The following is a 23941-nucleotide window of genomic DNA, read 5'->3' as shown; positions in this document are numbered from 1 at the left end:
AGTATTTTCCCCTTTTCCGAAATTCTACCAGAGCAGTGGTTCTGAAACTAGCTTGCCATCAAAATCACCTGTAGGGCTTATTAAAACATAGGTTGCTGGGACCCACATTCAGGGTTTTTGATTCAGTAGGTCTGGGGTGGGGTCTGAGAAACTGCATTCTAACAAGCTCCCAGGTAATCCACTGCCGCCGGTTTCTGGAGCACACTTTGAGACATACTGGTCTCTATTATTCATGCACTGCCTTGTAGTGTTATCTTCACTTGCATATGTCTTCTGTCCCTTAGTTCTTCTTAAGAGAAGAAAACGTAAATTATAATAGGAAGCAGTACACTAATACTCAATAAGTTTGACAGTAACTCAAACTCTCATGTTTCAGCAAACTGAAGATACAATTTCTTATAAGAAGCACCTTTATTTTATGTACAGTCATGCACTGCATAACAACGTTTTGGTCAATGACAGACTTCATATATGATGGTGGTCCCACAAGATTAGTACTGTATAGCTTAGCTGTGTAGTCAGCGATACCACCTAGGTTTGTGAAAGTACACTCTATGATGTTCACACAACAACAAAATTGCCTAACAAGGTATTCTTTAGACTGTACCCTCATCGTTAAGCAACACATGACTGTACCACTAAGAAGGAAAATACACTGCCAGTCAAACCATGACACATGCTTTCTTACTACTTAGAAATTTTATTTTTTAAGTATTGACTCTATCAGACTTACTTAGAAAGTTTTAAAATCACGTGTTACGCATAGATAAAAAGGAAAATATAAGAAATCTAAGTTGGTTAAGGTATTCCTAAAATTTCTTCACATTCAGCGTTCAACTCTTCTTAATCAATTTTTAGTATCATAGACATCCAAGTTTTTCCATGCAGTATTGTCTTTTATGCTATCAAGAGCCTAGGTAATGTAGCATTTCCTAAAAGAGTAATACTCTATAGTCTCTGTGATTTTCTTTCAAACTTCATATGCTCATTCTGTAAGCTTTAACAGTACTCCTATCACCAGAAAGCATCAACAGAACAGATTTTGGACAACAATAATCCAGGATTAACAACGAAGTTCATGCAGAAAGTACACCATGATTTGCCACAGGACCAACAGCGACTGTAGGACACCATTAATTGTAAGATGCATCCTCATTTGAGAGATGTTAAAATGTGAGAAAATGTGCATCTTAGAAGTGATGAAATGCAATATTTGAAAGTAAATATTCGTTGGCTAATTAAAGCCAGATTACCTCAATGAATAGGTCATAATACACTTGATGTTATTCATAATTCTAAAATTAAAGATCCTTTAATGGTTGTTCTCAGATATGAAACTGCGGGTCAGCATCCTTCTCTTTTTCATATGTCTCAAGGAAATAAGGATAGGTTTGATAACCTTAAATTCTCAGGAAGACAATATAGTAAATAGAGTATGCAAGTATTATTATCATTTAATAACAACAAAGTTTCTGTTCTGGAAAACTGAAGCGTGCAGGAGTACTTACGTATTTCAGAGATAACCTAGTTGGTAACTACCTAGGCCACAGCTAAAAAATATAGATGTAATTTAAAAAGTCTAATAAGCAAATAAAATCATTAAAAAGATCATAAAGGAAAAGACCTCAATGAGACCTGATTACTCTTGAGCCACAGCTTTTAAGAAGCTGGATAGTCTTTTCTTTGTCTAAGTAGATGAGAAGCAACAAAATGAAAAAGTAGAGAGAGTTGGAAACTGAGAGTAGGAGGTGGACAGCAATGTAGAGGCAAGCACAATGATAGCAACAAGAAAAAATATCTGAGGAAAGAGACAAAACTATAAACAAATAGGAAAAACTAAGAGTACTAGTTGGGAGTCATTAGAATAAAGGCAACAGCTCCACATACTTCAAAGCACACCAGATGCTTGGGATACCCAAGAGTTGCAGTCCCTGTAGCAGACAATCTTGGTTGCCCATCCTAACTTTAGCCTCCAACCCCTTTTTCTCCTTCCAAACAGAAGCCTGACTGTGTTTCAAGCATCTACCCGACCTCTGTAAGGCCATATGCTTTGGGGTAGCTGGGCCCATCTCCAGCAGATGATAATGACTGGTTAAAACCAGTGGTTTTCAAACTGAGGGTTGTAACCAATTGGTGGGTCATAAATTTAATTTGGTGGCCTGCCACCAACAGAAAAATATCAAGAAAGAAACAGAATAGACCACATTGAGCATGTTGCCCATATCCTTAACATGGAATGAACGATACAACAAATAAAGCAGCCAACTGAGACTATCACGTGAGAGGAACACGCAAATTGGCCAGGAACGTGTGTTTTGTTCACTGATATCTCATTTGATCTTCTAAGAAATGATGGTCACTTGACCACAGATTGATGAAGAGGTTAAAGAGTAACTTTACAGAGTTATGAAGCAAAGTATCAAAAAAGTATGAGAAGTTTATCATCTAGTGGCAAAGTGTTGATTCTCTCAACCAAGTTTAGTTACAAACTTTCAGCGTATTTTTCAGAAAGGATGTTACTGAGTATAACATTTTTCAAATTATCAGCAGTTGTAACATTTTAACTGAGTTATTATAAGTTGTATTTAAAGTAAATCATTTTAAATTTTAAATTAAAAAAAGAATAATAAAGCAAGCTCAACTACCAGATTTGGAAGTTTAATAGTGACAAAATTGAAGAGAAAATGTTGACTCCAGTCACCAATCTTTGATTAGAGACACATTTTAAATATAAAGAAATAATTATAAAACTTAAAACAATTTAAAAAGTGATTTTACAAATATGCAAAACTCAATAAAAATGACAGACCACAGATATATTCTTGGTAATAATGTTCTTGCAGATGACAGTTTAAAGTCTTCAAAATTAAAAACCAAACAAAAACACTTGGAACATCCCTACTAGAATGGCTAAAATGAAAATGATGGAAAACATCAAGTGCTGGTAAGGAGATGAAGCAACTGGAACGCTCAAAATATCATCACGATAAATGCATTTTAGGTCAGATATGCAAGGCAAGGCAGTTCTATGAAGGATTTATTTTGTATGTTTTAAATATAACTTCACATAAAACTGAATCAGATATATTTACATGGTGTAAAAATGCATTATTGTTCAATATAAATGAAATTAGATAACCTGCAAAAGAAAAAAAAATGAACAAATTCCTAGGAACACAGAAAATTGCCCAAACTGACTAAAGAAATAAGAAAATCTGAACAGACTTATAACAAGTAAAAAAATTCAATCAGTAACCAAAAATCTTCCAAAAAGGAAAAGTCTAGAACCAGATAGCTTCATTGATGAATTCCACCAAACATTTAAAGAAGAATTAACAGTAATCCTTCCCAAACTCTTCCAGAAAATAGAAGAGGAGGGAACACTTTCTAACTCATTCTATGAGGCTAGTATTATCCTGATATCAAAGCCAAACAAAGATACCCCCACGAAACTACAGACCAATATTCCTTATGGATATAGGTGCAAAAATCCTCAAAAACATACTAGCAAAACAAATCCAACAGCATATTAAAAGAATTAAACACCATGACATACATATTATGCACTCATTATATGTGAATTCAAGAATCAGATACATATTTCTTTCAGTTGAAAAGCAATCTCTCTTGGCATTTTTAAACTTTTAATTTTGAAATAAACCCAAATTCAGAAAAAAACTGCAAGAGGAGTACAAGGAATTTCCTTATAGACTCCCTTCAAATAAATACTTCAGTGTGTATTTCTAAATATCAAGGACATTGTCTTACATATCATTGTATGATAATTAAAATCAGGAAAGTTATCATTCTTGTAATGTTATTACAATAACATTATCTAATGCACAGCCCATACTCAAATCTCATCACTTGCTTCAATTATACTTTACAGCATTTTCTTTCCAGTTCAGAATTCAATCTAGGATTACATACTGCGTTTAGTTGTGCTATCTTTTTACACTGTATGCTAGGCAGCTTCCAAGATGGTTCCCAATGATCCCCAACTCCTGGTATTCACGCACTTGAGTAATCCTGTCTCCTTGAGTGTAGAATGCAGTGATGACTCTTGTCTGTGTCAATTATTACTAAGATTATTCTTCCACTCATAATGACTTATTTGTGTGAAAAAGTATTTTCAATCTTAACTCAATCAAAATTTAAAAGAACAGGCTCACCAATGTACCATATATGCTCATTGTCCTCATGTGTTCTGGACTAAAACAAATTCATGGGCAACTTATACCTATACATTAAATTAAACCTTTCCTTATATTTAAATATAAATAAAACAGTATTTAACTTTATCATAGGTAATAAGGGTAAGTATTATTTTGAGAAACTTTTACTTTTAATTATATTTAACTGTACAAAGAGACATATATATTCACACAAATATGTGTGGTGGGTATCTTGGTCATGGTATAAAATGTATTTCCTACTGTGTGTCATGATTAAAACATGAAAAATAATGGTCTAAGTCAATCATGGTGGTCCCATTCCATTTGCTCAATTATGGCAAATAAAGTATGAGGGTAAATCTGCTGGGGCTTCAGAAAAAGACTTCACTGCTCTTAAATACAGACCTTTATGAAGAGCTGGTCTTTTCTTCTTTTCATTCTTTTCATTCAAGTATGACTGCTGGAGCCAGGGTAAATAAACATTGTATCATATGACTGGGAGAGCCTGAGGACAAAGCTGACTCACTGAGGATGGCAAGGGGCAAACAAGGAAAGACTCTGCATCTTCATGATACTCTTGAGCTTCTGTATTAACCAGTTCTGGACTCACCCCTCCTCAGACCTTCTTGTAACGAAATTTCCTTATTATTTAATGAAGAATAATAAATTTCCTATTGTTCAAGCCACTTGGAGTTGGGATCTCTGATGTTGTTCTAACTGGAGCATTTTACCTAGGGGCTCAAAGTCTAGTGGGAAGACTGAGACAATAAAAACAACTACCAATAACCCATACTACCAAAAACCCTTGAGATTTTACTGTCAGGCATTGTTATAAGGCTTTTATAATATTATCTAATTTAATCCTCACAACAATTATACAAAATGTGCATATGATTTCATGTAGCACCTTTATATATAAGAATTTATTCTAAGGAAATAGCAAGACATGTGCAAAGGTGTGTGTGTGTGTGTGTGCGTGTACAATCTAAAAATTCATCCAGAGGGGATTGATACAAATAGATTATGAAATAGCCACAATGTGAACTATTATAAGGTCATTAAAAAGCGTAAGTCAGAATAGCTATTTTATTAAAATGCCCTGCAAGAATAAGGTCCATGATAACATACTGAGTTGAAATACTTTTTAATTTCTCCAGAAGACAGACTCATGTTAGAAAAATTTCTGCAAGAACTGCTATCATGTATAATCCTGGATTTTGCCGACATTCTTCTCCAACTTTTTGCTTAGGAAGCACTAAAGACTTAACACTATTTTCTAAAAGTAAAAATCATACAGTATGTTTAGGGGAGGGAATACTGAACAGAATACCATATTGTCCCCATCATAATGTCCTTGACATTAAAGCAGAGGGATTGATTTTTGTCACTCTGAAAACGTTTTCTAAGCAACTATTATGTACCAGACACTATGCTAGTTGCGCTAGGTGTTAAAAGTACAGGAAAATGCATATGAACTCCATGTCTTCAAGAAGCTCAGCTTACATTTGCTGAAAGCTGAGCTGTGACACATCGCCCTATTGCAGTCACGAGCATGAGAGGCAAGAGGACCCAGGACTGACCGTGCTAATTGCTGAAGACTTGACGCCAGGAAAAATGAATTGTTTTTTAAAAGTTATCTAACTCTGAATTTTCGGGCAAGTTATTTCAATAGTATAAACAGTCTGTTTCGAATTCAAGGAAATATTGTTTACCATTAGATTTCTACCTAAAATTTATGAGATTTTTAAAAAGGAATATAAGCAGTCATTTATGCTAGTCAGCTTTTTTTGAGGTCAAAATCCACATTTTTATTATTATTCTACCACAAACTTCTGAAGAATTGCTGATCCAAACTGCTCCTTTTTTTTTTTTTGGCCTGAAGCACTAAAATTATCTCACAATTATTTTTAAAAAGCCCTTCCAGATGAAACATTGTCTGTGGACTACAGCTTCTGCAGCAACAAAATTTCACTTTGCATATTCCATATTAAATTTTAAGTTTACTCTCAAGTGGTTTTCTGATGCAATATTCTTGAGTATTATTTTTTTTTTTTTAGCAATTATCACTCACTCATGTCCTTTCCTGTCTCTTACTATTGCCAAAATACAAAACGCAGAAAAGCTTTAGAGAGAAAGTCTGGCCAATTTCAAATAAAGCAAGTTTATGGCTTCATTTTGCATCTACTTCTCTTTGATTGGCATGTGACAGTTTAAAAGAGTCATCCAGGGGAGTGTGTGTTGAATGACCCATGAAAGACAGAACTGACACAAGAATGGAAAACATTTGAGAAAACAGATATGTGTGTTTAAGGGTAGCTCCTCCTCCAATTCTTCAAATCCAGTATACAAGAGGTCTTTCTATACTCTCTTTAAAGACTAAGACAACGTTCAGCACCACAGAAATACTGCATTTAACCTTCTAAACACGTACGTGTTCTAGCTCTACTGGATCACAGATATTTACATGTACTGGGACAAATAATCGTGAAAAAAGACTTTAAAAATATTTCTTCATAAGCATATTCTTTTAAAAACAAACACTAGCAGAATATTTTTATTATCTAAATGAATAAACTGTACAATGAACAACTCATTGTGCCTATGGGGTTCTGGGATTAAGATGGCAAAGGGCATTTAGTCTTTCAGCACTGGAGGCATTTTACCAGATCTGGAAGCAGATTAAAGTAGGGTCAGTGGTCATAAGAGGGGAAAAAAATAACACAGGAAAAGATTCTCTTTGTAAATCCTCCTCCCTTGATAAAGCATATGGAAGGTATGCTGAAGACTTCTTTATTGCTAACTCAGTATTTATGCACCCAGTTTGCATTAACTTATACTATTTAATATAAATCAATTTATTCAAGCCAACTTTATGGCAAGATCCCTGGAACAATGATCTTTGTTCTGCACAAGACAAATGGAAACTAATTTTTAAAACCCAACCTTCTGACTCCAGGGCTAGAGTAGCCCTACTCCTAAAGTGTCGATCTCCTGGGGGTCTCAAAGGAGTGCCTACAGTTGTTCAGTGAGGTCCTCCCATTCTGGATGGCCAGGACTCCTATGTTTCCAGGACACTATAACCTCTGGAATCTCCATTCAGCTCACAAATCTCCAGCAGCTCTTCTGTGTAGGCCTTATGGAATCTTGGCTTCCATATGCACACCTTAATATCTGGTTAAAGACATTAAAAAATAAACAAACAAGACTTCTTCTTTTAGCTATGATGGAGTAAATGGTACTAGAGTACTTTTCCCACCATAAACAACTATAAAACCAGGTAAAATATATTTGGCAACTAATTTTAGATGTGAGACAACAGGCAGTGCAGAGCTACGCTTCCAGAGAGAGGGGAACTATGTAAGACAAGCCCTACAACTGCCCACAATCTCTGTCTTATGACATTTTGTAGACTGTGGCACCAGGAAGTGGCACAGAGTATAGCAGTCTTATAGAGCTGGGGAAGCAGAAATTGGAGTTCAGGATTGCTGAAGTAACTGGAATTTTAAGAGTAAGATACCAGAGATGATGGAGCTTTGAAGAGCAGAATTACAGAAATTTGTATGAGACCCCATAAGTATTCAGCTAAATACTAAGCTGCATATACCCAGACTCTGTCAGACCAGGCAGAAAACAGCTGCCTGGGAGTTTGGGGCTATACAGAGATTCCTGAGATTGCACAGAGCTGGGAGACACAGGATGTCCTACCAGCCACAGTGGGGAGACCTCGCTGAACACTCAGGCATTCCATTGTTACCTCAGAAAGACCAGGCCTTAGAAATGGGGCTATTCCAGTCCTGGAGTAAGGGCTATTCAACACCCATCCTAACAAAGTTTATAACACAATTCTTGTCCAGATGGGTTCACTGGTGTAGTCTACCAAACATTTAAGGAAGAAATTATTCCAATTCTCTACAGTCTCTTCCAGAAGACAGAAGCAGCTTTATTCAAACTACAAAAACTTGGAAGCAACCAAGATATTTTTCAGTAGGCAAATGGATAAACCATTGTACATCTAGACAATGGGATATTATTCAGTGCTAAAAAGAAATGTGCTTTCGAGCCATGAAAAGATATGGTGGAACCTTAAATGCATATTACTATGTGAAAGAAGTCAGTCTAAAAAGGCTGTATACCACATGATTCCAACCTACCACATTCTGTAAAAGGCAAAACTATGGAGACAATAAAAAGATCAGTGGTTGCTGGGGTTAGAGGGGAGGGAGGGAGGAATCAGCATAGCACAGAGGGTTTTTAGGGTAGTACAACTGTTCTGTATGATACTATAATGGTGGATATATGTCATTATACATTTGACCCACAGAATGTACAGCGCCAAGAGTGAACCTTAATATAAACTATGAACTTTGGGTGATAATGATGTTTCAGTACAGGTTCACTGATTGTAACAAATGTAACACTCCGGGTACAGGATGTTGACAGCGGGAGAGATTGCGCACATATGCAGGCAAGGGATATATGAGAACTCTCTATTTTTCCACTCAATTTTGTTGTGAAACAAAAAACTGTTCTAAAAATACAGTTCAAAAATTTCTTCAGTTTATTAAACAAAACCAATCCTTACAAGATTCATTCAGATCTGACAATAAATTGATTGCCAAAAAAAATTCAACACTTTTTAAAAGACAAAATTTGCAATCTCAACACTATAACATCCACAATGTCCACCATACAATAAAAAATAACTAGACATACAAAGAAGCAGACAAATATGACCCATAACAGAGTAGGAGTGGGAGAACGATCAGTCAATAGAAACCAACCTAGGATAACCCAGATGTTGAAAATAGCAGACAAGAACTTCCTTTAATGAAGCTCCAAGACTTAAAGAAAAATATGGTCATAAATGATGGGAAACAGCACAAGAGAAATGGAAGCTATAATAAATAACCAAATGGAGATTCCAGACCTGAGAATAGAGTATCTAAAATGAAAAATTTATTGAGTGGGTTTAAGAGTAGACTGGAGATGAGCAGAAGAAAGAGTAGGTGAACATGATGAGGGATCAACATAAATTACCCTATCTGAAGAACAGAGATAAAACAGAGAGGGGGGTGGAAAGCAGAGACTTAGTGACCTGTGGTACAATATCAAAATAAGCATAATTGAAGAAGGAGAGAGAACAGGGTAGAGAAATATTTGAAAAAATAAAGACCAAAATTTCCCAAATATTTTTAAAAATGTAATGTATATATCTGAGGAGCTCAGTGAATCCCAAGAAGGATAAATACAAAGAAAACCACACTTATGAATATAATAGTCTATCTGCCGGAAAACAAAGATAACGAGAAAATCGTGAAAGCAGGCAGAGAAAAAGAAGATATTACATGTGGAGGAACAACAATATGAGAAATGGCTAACTTCTAATCAGAAACAATAGGCCAAGGGGGCTGGCCCCGTGGCCAAGTGGTTAAGTTCACGTACTCCGCTGCAGGCGGCCCAGTGTTTCGTTGGTTCGAATCCTGGGCGCGGACATGGCACTGCTCATCAAGCCACGCTGAGGCAGCATCCCACATGCCACAACTAGAAGGACCCACAACGAAGAACATACAACTATGTACTGGGGGGCTTTGGGGAGAAAAGGGAAAAAAATAAAATCTTTATAAAAAAAATTAAAAAAAAAAAAGAAATAGGCCAAGAGACAAAGAAATGACATCTTTAAAGTGTTGCATTAAAAAACAAAATAAAAATGAGACTGAAAAACCTACCAACCCAAAATTCTGTATCTTTCAAAGATGAAGGAAAAATAAAGGCATTTTCAGGTAAATGAGAACACACTGCCAAGCATACTTATACTACAAAAAATGTTAAAGGAAATTCTTCAGGCTAAAGAAAACTGACCCAGACGGTGACTACGTGGATAAATATATAATTGTGTGTGTGTGTTCATATTTTAATTAAAAGACATACGACCATTTAAAGCAGAAATCATAGCACCATACTTTGGGATTTATATACATGAAAACAATCAAAGAATGTGGAGGAGGTGAGGTGGTATAATATTAACTCTAAATAGACTGTGAAAAGGTAAGGCTATCAATTGTAATCCCTAGAGTAACAACCAAAAAGAAAATGCAAAGTATAGGTGAAAAGTCAATAGAAGAATTAAAACAGAAAACTAAAAGTTATTTGATTTTCTGCCAAAATAAGGCAGAAGGAAGAACAGAGGAAAGAAAAGCAGATGGGACAAACAGAAAAGAAACAGAAACATTGTAAACCTTAATTCAACCATACTAATACGTACATTAAATGTTGATGTAGTAAATGCTTCAATTAAAAGGCAAAGATTGTCAGTCAAGATATAACCATATGCTGTCCACAAGAGACACACAGTAAATATAAAGAAACAAACAGACTGGAAGCAAAAGGATGTAAAAAGATATATCAGGCAAATATTAAGACTACAAAGTGTGGCTATATTAATGATTTCTCCACATATTTACCATCTAGTGTCAATTTTCTTTAGCCTGAAGAATTCCCTTTAACATTTTTTGTAGTGCAAGTCTGCTGGTAGTGAGTTCTCATTTCCCCGAAAATGCCTTTATTTTTCCTTCATTCTTGAAAGATAGAGAATTTTAGGTTGACAGTTTTTTTGGTCTTATTTTTCTTTTTTAATGCAGCACTTTAAGGATGCAGATATATGAATACCAGAAAAGAAAGACTTCAGCACAAAGAGTATTACCAGAGAAAATGTGTATTACCTAATTACAGAGCTTCAAAACACTTGCAGCAATTCAACTGCTAAGTGTTTACCTAAGGGAAAATTTTATAATATACCCTGCCCCCAACCTTATACAAAAATGTTTCTAGTAGTTGTATTCATTAATAGTAAAAAACTAGCAACAGCCCAGGTGTCCCTCTTTAGGAGAATGGGTTAAAAAATGTGGTATGTTCGCATAATGGAATACTATTCTGCAATAAAATAAGAACAAACTGATACATGCAAAACAGGTAAATCTCATAGCCAGCAGGCTGAGTCAAAGAACCCAAGCACAATGGAACACACATTGTACGGTTTCATTTATGTAAAATTCTAGAACAGACAAAACTAATAACGTGTGGTGAAAAAAATCAGAACAGTGCTGTGTGTGGGAAGGGCTGAACTTTCTGGGATGACAGAAATGTTCTATATATTGATACATGTGGGTTATGCATTTGTCAAAACTCATTGCACTGTAGCACTTTGCCCTTTTCTGTATGTAGATTATACCTAAAAAAAGAGGAGAAAAAAAAGAACTGTAAATAAACACAAACCCAATCCATGTTTCTGAAGTGTTAGGCCAGAAAATCATTTTAGGAGCAAACAGTGAAGCCTTTAACTAGAGATCTCTCTTAAGATTCACAGCTCTGAAGCAGGTGGCTGGGGTACAAAATACAGACCGCTCCTGAGTTTTGTTTTTTGGAATCTGAGAGTAGATGTTCTCTCCAGACGTCTCACCTCCTGACCCTAAAAGGTAATTCTTTTCGATAAATAATAATTTTCAAAGCCAGAATCATTCTCAGCATAGCTTCAGCAGACCACATACGAACTTAATGAAAAAGAGCATGCAAGGAGATGGCACAAGCTTGCTAGTTAGCTGCTTCTTTGGTTCTCATTCCATAATTACTAACATAAGATACTGATCCCGCCTTAAAAAGTTTCCTATAATGATTAAAATTTAAACAAAATGTATAATTCTTTATGAACTATGAAGCTAAAAAATGAGTCTTTTCATCTGCTATCATAATAGCCTGGTGTTTGAATTTTAATCTGGTCTGGCTTTCATTCTGTCTTCTAGTAGGTGCTCTTATGTCCCCTAGTGGATGCAGGTCAATGGTGGAGCAAACACTGGGGCAACACTGGCTAAGCAAATATCCATTAATCCTATGCCTGCGTTGCCCACATACTTCTCCAAAGCAATGCCTCAGACCATCTAATTTACCATAAATAAAGAAAAACATTAATACATCTGAACTGGACCACACCTATCTTCCCCATGTGTGGTCACATATAGGGCCTGGGCTAAAACATAATCCTGGCTTATGACATATGCATGAACAAATGCATACCAATTAGCTAGACATTTTGACCTGACATAATACAAAGGAGTCGACATTTCCACTGTAAATCTCCACTTTTAGAGATTTATAGCTTAGTCATAAAAGTGGACTTTAGAAAAATTTAGGGTGCAGAGATTTAGCCACAAGAGAGAAATTTCTGTTCTAATAAATTAAAACAGTATGGAGAAAATTTGATCTGTAACTATTATTTGTGTGTATGCATGCGTGGGTGTGTGTATGAGAGAGATCCTGGTGCACAGAAATTTTGACAGCCTACTGTTTAAATTGTTTAGGGGGCTCAGGGGTTAAAGATAAAAGGGGGTACTAACACAAAGTAACAAAAAAGATTTTTTCCTGCCCAAATTGTAGAAACTAGGTTTCTTGGAAGTATTTCCACTCATTAAGTTCTAAAGATACATATTCTCTCCCCAAATTCACATATACATACTTACATGTGGCCACACATGCAGCCAGATAGGAACTGACTTCCAGTCATTAACATTATAGGCAGTAAATTTTTCCGAATTAAACCTGAGGTTGACAGCACCAGCATAGGATCCACATTAATGTGTTTCTGCAGCTGGAATGTTAATATGGAAAGGTAAGCTTCCCATTTGCTTGCATGTCCTCTGTCTCCACACGACTATGGCAACAGAGAAGCCAAGCAGCTCCCCAGGATCTGCAATGATTGCTCCACACCTAGCCTCCTGCACCAACAGGAGTGAAGACAGGGCTCTAAAACTCTGCCCCTCCCATCATTCTTATCCCATTTCCTATTCTATTTTTATCCATAGTACTTACTATCACCTGCTGCACACAGGTTTGTTGTGTGTATAAGTAAATAAATATTTATGTTTCATTCATTGCTGTATCCTGGCACATAGTAGGTGCTCAATCCTACTACTGTTTTAATTTGTATTTCCTTGAATGCTGGTATAGTTGAGGATCTCTTTGTGTGTCTGCTAGCCACTGAGACTTTTCTCTGTATCCTCATTACCTAACACCATGCTTCTTAGCAGATGTTAGATACTCAGTAAATTACAACTTAATTGGATTAAGAAAGCAACAATCAGGAACAAATTTCTAGCAGTTTTGCTTTTTGATTCTCCTTGCTGAAGCTGGGGAATTGGTTTAAGAAGAGTTGCCTTAAAATAAAAGGAGATAACTAGTGACATGGAATTGCTTGAGGGCATTACAGCAGTAAAATCTAAATTCGTATTATAGAAAAACTTCTTTTAGCAGACACTGATCAACAGCAAGCTCAGAAGGTGAAATTTTAAAATGCAATCTAAGATGCCCTAACATAATATATTTTTTTTTTTTTTTTTTAGGAAGATTAGCCCTGAGCTCACTACTGCCAATCCTCCTCTTTTTGCTGAGGAAGACGGGTCCTGAGCTAACATCCATGCCCATCTTCCTCTGCTTTCTATGTGTGATGCCTAGCACAGCATGGCTTTTGCCAAGCAGTGCCATGTCTGTACCTGGGATCCGAACCGGCACACCCCGGGATGCTGAAGCTGAACATGCGCAATTAACCACTGTGCCACTGGGCCGGCCCCTCTAATGTAACATGTTAAGACTGACCATGGCCACAGGCTCTCTCACTCCAAGCCACCAAATCCTCTGGCAAATAGTTTCTGGTAGGTTTCTAGGTCAATAAAGAGTTCTTGTTAACTCAGACCTTAGTTATAGACTAATTTCTGATGTTTTTAATTAGAAAAGCTTAAGTCTATCTTTTCCTGGGAACTAAATTAAACTTAAACTTCTGTCATTGTGAAGATGAGCTAAAGTACAGAATCTTGTCACACAATAAAAGGAGACCAGAGGGGGCCAGCCTGGTGGCACAGTCGTTAAGTGCACATGCTCTGCTTTGGTGGCCCAGGGTTCGCAAGTTCAGATCCCAGGCGCAGACCTACGACCGCTCGTCAAGCCATGCTGCGGTGGTGTCCCACATAAAATAAAGGAAGATTGGCACAGGTTTTAGCTCAGGGTCAATCCTCCTCACCAAGAAGAAAAAAGGGGGGAGACCAGAGAAGCTGGGAGATTTGGACCCAGAATGCAAAGAAACCCTTAGGAAGAAAATCCTGACTTGCCAGCTCCCAGGTTGAGGCTTGTAAGACTCATTCACAGGACTCCATTTACCACACACAACCTCATAATCAACATGATTAGAAACCAAAGCACCTCCACCAGAAAGGTAAAAGAGCATACCTTTATACAGGTACATATCGTGATACAACTAATGGGTTTGGGGAAAAATGTTTTGTAATAAAAAATATGTTATATTTAGACATAATCTCTTCTTGAAGACTCAATGTAGTATAATGACTCATTTTCCCAGAATATCTCTATGGGTCATGACAGAATGGGCAAAATTAAACCCATTTGACCCACAGAGTAAGTGGGTCATGGACAAGGGTTAAGTCATAGAGTTAAAGAAAATACAAATTGGAGAATTATAGAATTTAGAAGAGGGATATAGTATTTCTAACTCCTCTTTACCAAGAAAAGAATTCTAAGGCATAAGAACTAAACATTGGTCCTTATAGGATCAACTATACAAGCAGGACCAGAGAGCAAATAATTCTTCATGTTATTCATTCCTCAAACCCCCTAGGGGAAAATTCTGTTAGAATAGATCTCAGTTTAGAATTGACAGTTTATTTTAAATAAATTTGGGTTTTAAAGTAAATTAGCAACCTATTTCCATTTTAGTTTGAAAGCTTTTTTCTCATATTGAGAAGAAACAGGAGGAAAAGGCAATCTAGCTCCCTTCTTTATGTGCCTCCCTTTTAACATTCTAACAAAACTTCTATTCTCCTCTTTAAGGCAGGAGTGTCTTGAGTTTGTAAGAGCAGGTTTGTAATAAGTATCTGCTGTTATCAATGTAAAATTTCAGAGGCAACCAAAGTCCCTCATTCCAATGGGAAGAAGTAGCAAGCTTCACTCTCTTTAAAAATTATGTTGATCCAGGTCACACTTAGGGAAACCAGGACTTTATCATTCATTACTGTGGCAAACAGACCCAATGCTCCCTCCCAGTGATATTTACCTCCTGGTGTTCACTCCTTGCATAATCAATCCCCTCACCTTAAGTGTGAGCAAGACCCATGCCTTGCTTCTAAGCAGTGGACCATGGCAAAGGTGATTCTCCTAATGTCTTGATGAAGTAAGCAGTCATGTCGAAGAAGCCCATGTGGCAAGGAACTGTGGGTGGCCTCTAGAACCTGAGAGGGGTCTGCAGCCAGCAGCCAGCAAAAAGCTGGGACCCTTAGTCATGTAGCGACAAGGCAATGTACTTTCCCAACAATCTGAATGAGCTTGGAAGTGCCTTGAATAGACTCAAAAGCAAGCAAATGAAAAATAAACTTTCTAATGCTTATGAATTCATTCATTCATTCATTCAGTAAATGTTGAGTGTCTGCTTTGTACCTGGCCTTGTTCTAATTAATGGGAATATAGCAGCAAACAGATAAGCAAAATATACAATAAACAAATAAAACTTACAATTATAACTTGTGATAAATGCTATAAAAGAAATAGAGTAACATGATAGTCAAAGGAGTTGGAGGTGGCTACTTGGGTGACTGGGAATTGACTCTTTGAAAACATAGATTAAAACTGACACTTGAAGAATGAGAACGAGCCAGCCATGCAAAGAGCCAGAGAAAGAACATTCTAGGCTGAAAACACAAGTGTAAAGGCCCTGAGGTGTTCATGAAACTGAAAGGAGGGCAGTGTGGCCGGGACATAATGGGAAAGAGGAAAAGTGGTCAGAAATAAGGCTGGAGAAATAGACAAAGATCTTATCAATCCCCGTGGCAAGGAGTCTGAATTTTATTCTAACGACATTGGGGACAGAGACAAGATCTGACACACATTTTCAAACAAGCATGCTGTAGGAAATGGACTGAAAAAAGACAAAAGTAGAAACAGGAAGTCCTCGTAGGAGACTTTTTCAATACACTAAGAGGGAGGTGATGGTTGTCTAGAGTCAGGTGGTTGGGGCAGAAAGAAGTAGAGATGGAGTTAATACTAGGGGATCAAGAAGCAAAGGGAGGAATCAAGGATTTAATAAAAGTAAATTTTTAATGAGACTAGGGTTGTAGCTTTACTAAGTGGGTGGATGGTGATGCCATTAATAGAAACAGGGAAGGATGGGAGAGGAACAATTTAGTGGTTTTCATTTTAAATTTGGGAGTGGTGGGCAGGTTAGCAGGGTGAGGTCAAGAGTTCTTTTCTAGACAATCCAGTTGGAGAAGTCTATTAGAATTCCAAACTGAAAGGTTAGGTTTGCAGGTGGATGTACTGAGTCCAGAGTTCAGGGGAGAGATTTGTGGTGAAGCATTACTAAGTATGAACTGTCTAGCGTGCAAATGGGAGAAACATAAAAACACATCGAAAGCCTTGGGAGGGTGACAGAGTGTAGGGAGAGGATCCAGCAACAGTAAGGGACAGAAGTCGAAAGGCACATATTGTAAGCAGCTAAATAAATGAAGAACACAATTCTTTTGCAGTTTTTTATGCAAATAATTCTGAAATTACCATGAAGGGGCAAAATACAAAGTGTTACAGGGAACCTATACTAAGCTGTCAGAGTTCTTCAAATCCCTGTACAAGAAAATTCATTTTACAGTAAAACTAATAGAAAACATTTCTATTGGGTGCTAAGAGGTGTCTGGAATTTTACAATGCTAACTTACAACCTTGAGGTTGTTAATATTGTTATATTATTATTATCTCCATTTTACAGAAGAGGAACTGAGGCACAGAAATAGTTAAGTAAGCCGCCCACAGTGATACTGCCAGAGTGTAGCGAATGCAAAGGGTCTATCTCTTGAGCCTAACCTTTTATACACTCTGCTCCCTATTTCTCAAAAGTAAAACAGTATCACTTGCTCCAGTAATGCAAATTCCAGCTCCCTTGCTTGGGCTGCAAAGAAAATCCATTGACTTTACTGTTTTATTTTTTTAAGGAAAAGTTTTGCAACAATCAGGAAGCATTTTTTTGCTTACAAGATAGTATTTTCTATTCATTCATAAGGCTTACCATGACTAAAAACGTTCTGACAAAACAGATAGGTGTTTAAAATTCTGTATCACATTGTTCTTATTACAAATCTGATGTAAACAGTAACAATGTCTATGCAATGACAAAAAAAAAAAAGAGAAGAGATTTCTGAAGAGACTTCTTGCTTTAACAGGGCACTGGTATTTTTCTATTATGAAACTATAATTTACTTTCTCCTGTTCCCTTTCCCTGTAATTCTTCTATCCTTCTGTCACTAAGAAAGATCAATTGCAGCATTTTATTTGACACACTGTAAATAATTATGATCTGCCACCTAACCAGCTCAGCTATGAATGACAGATGCATTTCCTTCTCAATGGAAACTTGACTGCTTTGGAACCCTTCCATTCCTGGCTGGCTCCTCCACAGTGGTAGAACAGTAGGTGTGGAGGTCAGGACGTTAAGTACACACATGCCAGAATCAGAGGAAAAGGAGTATGTCGTTTTCACTCGTGATTTTCCTTTTTTCTCCTTCTGGGTAACATGTTAATCTTGATGAGGTTCTAATTTTGATTTTAAACAAACTCATTTTTAAAAATGGAAAAAGCAAAAGTTTTATGATTACCATCTTCCTTTTGTTGGCAAGGAGTACGGGAGAAAAGAATGATGCCCAAAGGTCTTCTATTGGAATCTTAAGATTTTAGGACTGGAAAGGCTGCAAGAGATTATATGTAGTATAACCCTTCAACTCACAGATGAGAAAAATCTAAACACAGAGAAATTGGATAGAGTGATTAAACAGAGCATAGCCTTGATGTGTTATTGTACCTTCCACAATGAATAAGAAATACAACTTGAGTTTCCTCAGTTTGGTTTTTCTATAGCCACATTTCAAAAGATAACAAATTTTCCTTTATTCAGCAAACACCTGAGGACACAAAAGAAGGCAAAGTTGAAAATTACTAACTGAAATACAGTATGATGAAGTACAGTGGTTCCGAAATGTCAGCTCATGACAAAGTTTTCAGTGGTCAATAGCAAAGTGAAAAAAAGAACAAAGAGAAAGTTTTTCAACAAGATAAATTTATTCAATTTAAAGAACGGTCCTTTACTATATGGTTATGACACTCTTGCTATTTTGGTGCTAAAATAGTCCTTTCCCTTTTGCTTGTTGGAAAAAATTTGGAAATATATCAGTTCTCCGTAACCCTACTACATTAGTTATGTACTACTGTGTAACAAATTACCCCAAAACTAGCAGCTTAAAACAACAAAGATTTATTATCTTATACTGTTTCTGAGGGTCAGGAATCCAGGAGGAGCTTAGCTGAGTGGTTCTGGCTCTCATGAGGGCCTCTCATGAGGCTGTAGTTAGGATGTCAGCTGGGGCTGAAATCATCTGAAGACCTGAATGGGCTGAAGGATCTACTTCCAAGATGGTTCACTCACATCATTGTTGGCAGAAGGCCTAAGTTCTTTGCATGCTGTTGGTCAGAGGCCTCAGTTCCTCTTCATACAGGCATCTGCTGGGCTGCTCATGACACAGAAGTTGGCTTCCCCAATGGTGAGTGATGCAAGAGAACAAAAGCATCCAAGACAGAACCACAGTGTCTTTTATAACTTAAGCTCAGAAGTGATACACCATTACTTCTGCCACATTCTACTGGTCACAAAGACCAGTAAAATGTGGGAGAGGACTACACCAGAGCGTTAATACCAAGAGGCAGGGATTACTGAGGACCATCTTGGAGACTGGCTACCAGAACAACAAATTAAAAAAAAAAAAAAAAGTTTACTAGCCCATGAAATCAAAAGTGTGGAAACTGCTGTAGCAGAAAGGACACAAAAGTTAAAAGATCATTGTTCTAGTTATAAATAAAACACTAACTACTGATGGATAAGTCACAACTTTCTTGGCTTCGTTTCTTTAGAAAATAAGGGGGTTGATTTGACAGTCTCTTAGATACCTCTCAGTGCTAAGGTACTACCATTCTACACTAGGAATGATGATATTGATGACAACAAACTTGATAATTTGCCCAAGGTCACTAGGCCAATAAATGGTGGAGCCAAAATTTTAACTCAGGCAGCTGGACTGCAGAGCCCATGCTATCTTAACGTTAGGAAATAAATGAAAATGAAAGGTAGTAAGGAAGACTGAGCAAGTCCAATAGCATCTTGCTGCCTTACTCTCATCAATTGTAAAAAGCGAGAATAATCTCATTTCACTCCTATTAAGCACTTCATAAATACTAATTAGCTGTTTTATTATTAGTGACTTAGGAAAATATAATGTAATGGTCCACTTTAAGAAACCTGTCTTCATATCAACTTGTAATAAAAAAATGCTTTGTGTAATGTGAAATTTCCATTGTAAAATCATCATACTCACTATATTATTATGGTATCAGTTCCAGATGACTTCGGGAAAGAACATCTACAAACAGGGAAACCTTCTGTGCAGGCTTGGAATGAAGGTAGGGTGGTGATAATTTTTAATCTTTGCATTTTTCTCTCCTTTATTTTTTCTTTCTTCTTTTACCCAAGAACTACTTTTCATTTCCCAGGGAAACTCTTTATAATAGCTTAGTTTTTAATAAATATTTTTTTGTTAATATGTTTTTGACAAAAATATCAAAAATTATGCAAATAAATAGACAAAAGATCATACTATAACAGTTTAAAATTCTTTATCCTTCTCTTTTAGTTAAAAAAATAATAATATACATCTACTAACTGGCATTGTATTCAGGATAATTTCAGTTATGTTTTTTCTAGATTTCCTCTGACTGTACTTCTCAGTACAATACCCCCCCAAATACTAATGCTCTTCTGCACCAGCATCAGAAGCCAATGGGGAACACCCTTGGTATCAGTAAGAAACAAGAAAAATCCATGACTCTGCGACCGCTCAGTGCTCAGTAAAGGCAACCTTGTGGCATGAAAGTAATGCTAGAAGTCAGTCAGAAAGAATGATGCAAAATTCCTTAAAAACCTTGCCAGAGGATGAACATGAAAAATAGAGGGCAAAATAACATCAAACTGCTCTCCACTTTAGGAACTCAAGGCAAGACAAAAGTCATCTTGTGAACAGTGGGCAGTATTTCCATTCCTTTTAACTAATATAGTAAAAAAGCACTTAAGGGTTCAGGCATTCAACAGTGACAAATGTCTTGCAGACAATTGGAAAAGACTTGAAAAAAACATTTCTTGGGATAAATGGAATGTGCCTTGGCTTCTGTGGTCAAAATTTCTGGGACTCAGCTGAAACAAGATTCTGGCCTAAGACTTATACGGTTTTCATCACCCTTTAAACATTAACGTTATTGATGCAGATCTGTCGCTTGAAATCTTTTACCCATATCCTCCACTGCAAGGAATTTTCTTTTTACTCATTCATCTCTAGTGACAAATTTGTGGCACTTACAAATTTAAAAGGCTGTCAAAATCTAATAATGAAATCTTGGGGGGAGTCATGTGGAGACATGGATCAGAAAGAACCAAAATTAATTTCAGAGGATTTACTACATAGGTTAGGGGTCACAATGAGGTGAGCTTTTCTCTACAATGTGAAGTCTACAGAAGCAATACCTTCCCTCTCAGAGGTACAGAAAAAGTAGGAAAGGAATTAGTGCTAGTCAAACCATGGAACAAAGCTGGAAACACATTACAGAAACCAATGCATAGACAGCACAGAAAACCACACGTTGTCGGTGACTTAAATCCATGCCCGGGCCCATACTTGTTTTAATAATGGCTGTTACTAAAAGTCAGACATACTTTTCAACTATTGATAACTCACCTAGGAAACCGGGCCATCTTAAAAGTAATTGAATTTAAAGGCTTGAGTTTTACAACTTTTCCCCAGGAAAGTGTAACAAAAATGGAAAGATAACTTTAAAAAAGAAAAAAGGTCAGGGCTTTTTTTCCTTGCCTAAGCCTCTGTGATATACCTGCTACTAGGGAAAGTTCAATGGTGAGGAGCACATTTTCCTCAAGGCATTAGTATCAGGTGTCTTGAGGAAGGAAAGGCAGAAGGAGGACACTGCAGGCTGATGCATTCACACAGGGGACACAGTTGCGGAGGGAGCTCAGGAGTCAGGCTCTGTCCTGGGGTATGTCAGAGACCACAGTGGATAAGAGCTGGAGCGTTAATTCAGTCGGACTATAAAATAGTTGCCTTCTGAGAGAGGTAAGAGTTAACATGCCAAAGACTGACTCCTGGTAGGCTGACTTCACACAAAAGGAGTTGGCCTTCAGCACAGCATGCTGTGGAAAAAGTAGCCCAGTGCTAAGACAACCAATCCTGATAAAAAGTTGAGGTGGTGAATGAGGTCATTACTTCATAACGTCCCCAGTGCTGGAACTGCAAGTCCTAAGACCCTACTCGTCTTTATCATGCCGAGGATGGGCTGGTGGTCCCCCAACCACAAATGCTGAGGTAGCAGAAGAGGCACGGAGACAAAAGTTCTGTCATACCCTCCACCACTAAATCTTCCCAGCCCCTACTCACACCAGGGGAGGGGCTGATCCTTCCCTAATCTTTCAGCCTAAAATCTCATGACCTAAGGATTGGAAATCCTCTTCTCAAGTCTGAGGTCTGGCCCTTTGAAAGTCTTGTGTATGGTCCCCAGTGCAACAGGCTAGGAGGCAACAGATGCTGTTCAAAAGCCCGGTGAGCGTGCTGGTCAGGTCACTAAGGCTTGTTTGCTGCACACCTGTTTCAGTTTCCTAGGGCTGCCTTAACAAAGTGCCACAAACTGGATAGCTTAAAACAACAAAAATTTATTCTCTCACATTTGTGGAGCCTTGAAGTCCAAAATCGAGTTGTCGGCATTTGGTTCCCTCCAGAGGCTCTGAGGCAGAATTTCTTCTACGCCTGTCTCCTAGTTTCTAGATTGTGCTGCCAGCAATCCTCAGTATTCCTTGGCTTGTAGCTGCATCACTCCAACCTCTGTCTCGTCTTCACATGCTGTTCTCCCACTGTGTGTCTGTGTTCTTTCTTCTTAAAAGGACGCTAGTCACTGGATTAGGGCCCACCCTAATTCCGTATGACCTCATTTTAGTTACTAATTACATCTACAAAGACCCTATTTCCAAATAGGGCCATATTCTGATGTTCTGGGTAGACATGAATTTTGGGGGGACACTACTCAACCCAGTACACCTCCAAATTCACCACAAGCAGCATCCAAAATATTTATTCCACTAGCCAGTCAAATATTTACTCCAGCTTCCCTGACCAAAGGAGAAAAAATTGTAGGGTTCTTCACTAAAGAAACTGAAAAAGCCTCAGGGGAAAAGTCTTCGAAATGTGGCAGGTAGACAGACATTCCCCAGTTTAAGTACAGCTACCTCCCCTCAAGAGAGCACGATAAAGCACAGTCTCCTAATGAAACAACTCTACCTGCGTATAGCGAAGCTCCGTTCAGCTTTGTATAGTCATATTCTTAAACAGGAAGAGACAGTAAGCCTCTCCTAAGAAAGTGAAAAGCCTCCATCTGAAGACATATCAAGATAACAAACAGAAAAACAAAAAAAGCAGGAGAAACAGAGACAGAGAGGAAATATCTCTGGTTTGTATTCTTAGGAAAATTAAAGAAAATGCTGTAGCTAAAAAGATGAACAAAAAAATAGGAACACATCAAGAGAACATATCATACTTTTTAGAAATTAAAAATGATTACTAAAATTAAATATTCAAAATCAGATGATTAGAAGATAAAGCTGAGGGATCCCCCAGAACAATAACAATGACAAAAATCAAGAGCTGAAAATTTCAGCAAATAGAGACAGAAAGGTTCCACCTAAGAGGTCCCAGGGCCACCTGAGTGGAGTCAGAGAAAACAAAGGACAAGAAATCAAATGCAGAGCACAAGACACTTTCCCAGAGCTGAAGGACATCTTCAGATTATCAAGGTACAATAAGCATCCAGCCAATGAATGGAAAAAGACAAGCAACTAGGCATATAGAGGAAGATGCGAAAACACTTCCAGGGATGTAAAAAACAGTCACTCTCAAAGGAATGAGAACCAGATTACCACCACCACCACTGGACGGTGGAAGACAAAAGAATGGATGCAATAAAATCTCTGAGGAAAAATGATTTTCAACCTAAAAGTCTACATCCAATGAAGCTATTATTCAAGAGTGAGAGTAAAATATTTTTTTGACACGCATGAACTCAGAACATTTACTTCTTATACATCTCCAGTTAGTCATCAGTGGCAGGATTTTACTTATTGCTTTTTCTTCTCTTCTAACTTTCCATGTACTACTAGAGTAATAAATGTTTTGTATTTGCTTAATGGACACCCATTCTCTAAGGAGTTTAAAGCAGAGATTACTTCTGCAATTTTCTTCCTTTTTCTATCACTTGTAAATACTTTTAAAATGGCATGTCACGTTTCCTAAATGGGATTCAGATACAAGAGTTAAGTGACTTAACCCACACGAGACTATTACAAATTTTGGAAAGCATATACTTTGTATTCCATATAGAAACCAATTTTCTCCCTCTAATCAGAATCCCCCAAATTGGTTTCCTTTGCCAAAAGAAAACCAAAAGCTAAAATAAAACATATATTTGAGATAACAGGCACTAGGTATACAGAACTATGAAAGTTGTGTATCAAAGTATTTACCAGAAAGCTTTGTTTTTATAAACTCAGATAGCTATTGTAGGGGTAATGTTGT

At 37.2% G+C, this 23941-nt stretch overlaps 1 protein-coding gene across 1 annotated transcript in view; it reads right to left on the bottom strand.

Annotated features, from left to right (window-relative positions):
• Positions 1–23941, bottom strand: part of SRBD1 (S1 RNA binding domain 1) — a 206004-nt gene that overhangs the window by 28875 nt on the left and 153188 nt on the right. The gene's annotated exons all lie outside the window — the stretch shown is intronic.

This window comes from Equus quagga, chromosome 5 (assembly GCF_021613505.1).
Source record: "Equus quagga isolate Etosha38 chromosome 5, UCLA_HA_Equagga_1.0, whole genome shotgun sequence".
In the NCBI taxonomy this organism is placed as follows: Eukaryota; Metazoa; Chordata; class Mammalia; order Perissodactyla; family Equidae; genus Equus; species Equus quagga.
This window is presented reverse-complemented; position numbering and strand designations above follow the sequence as displayed.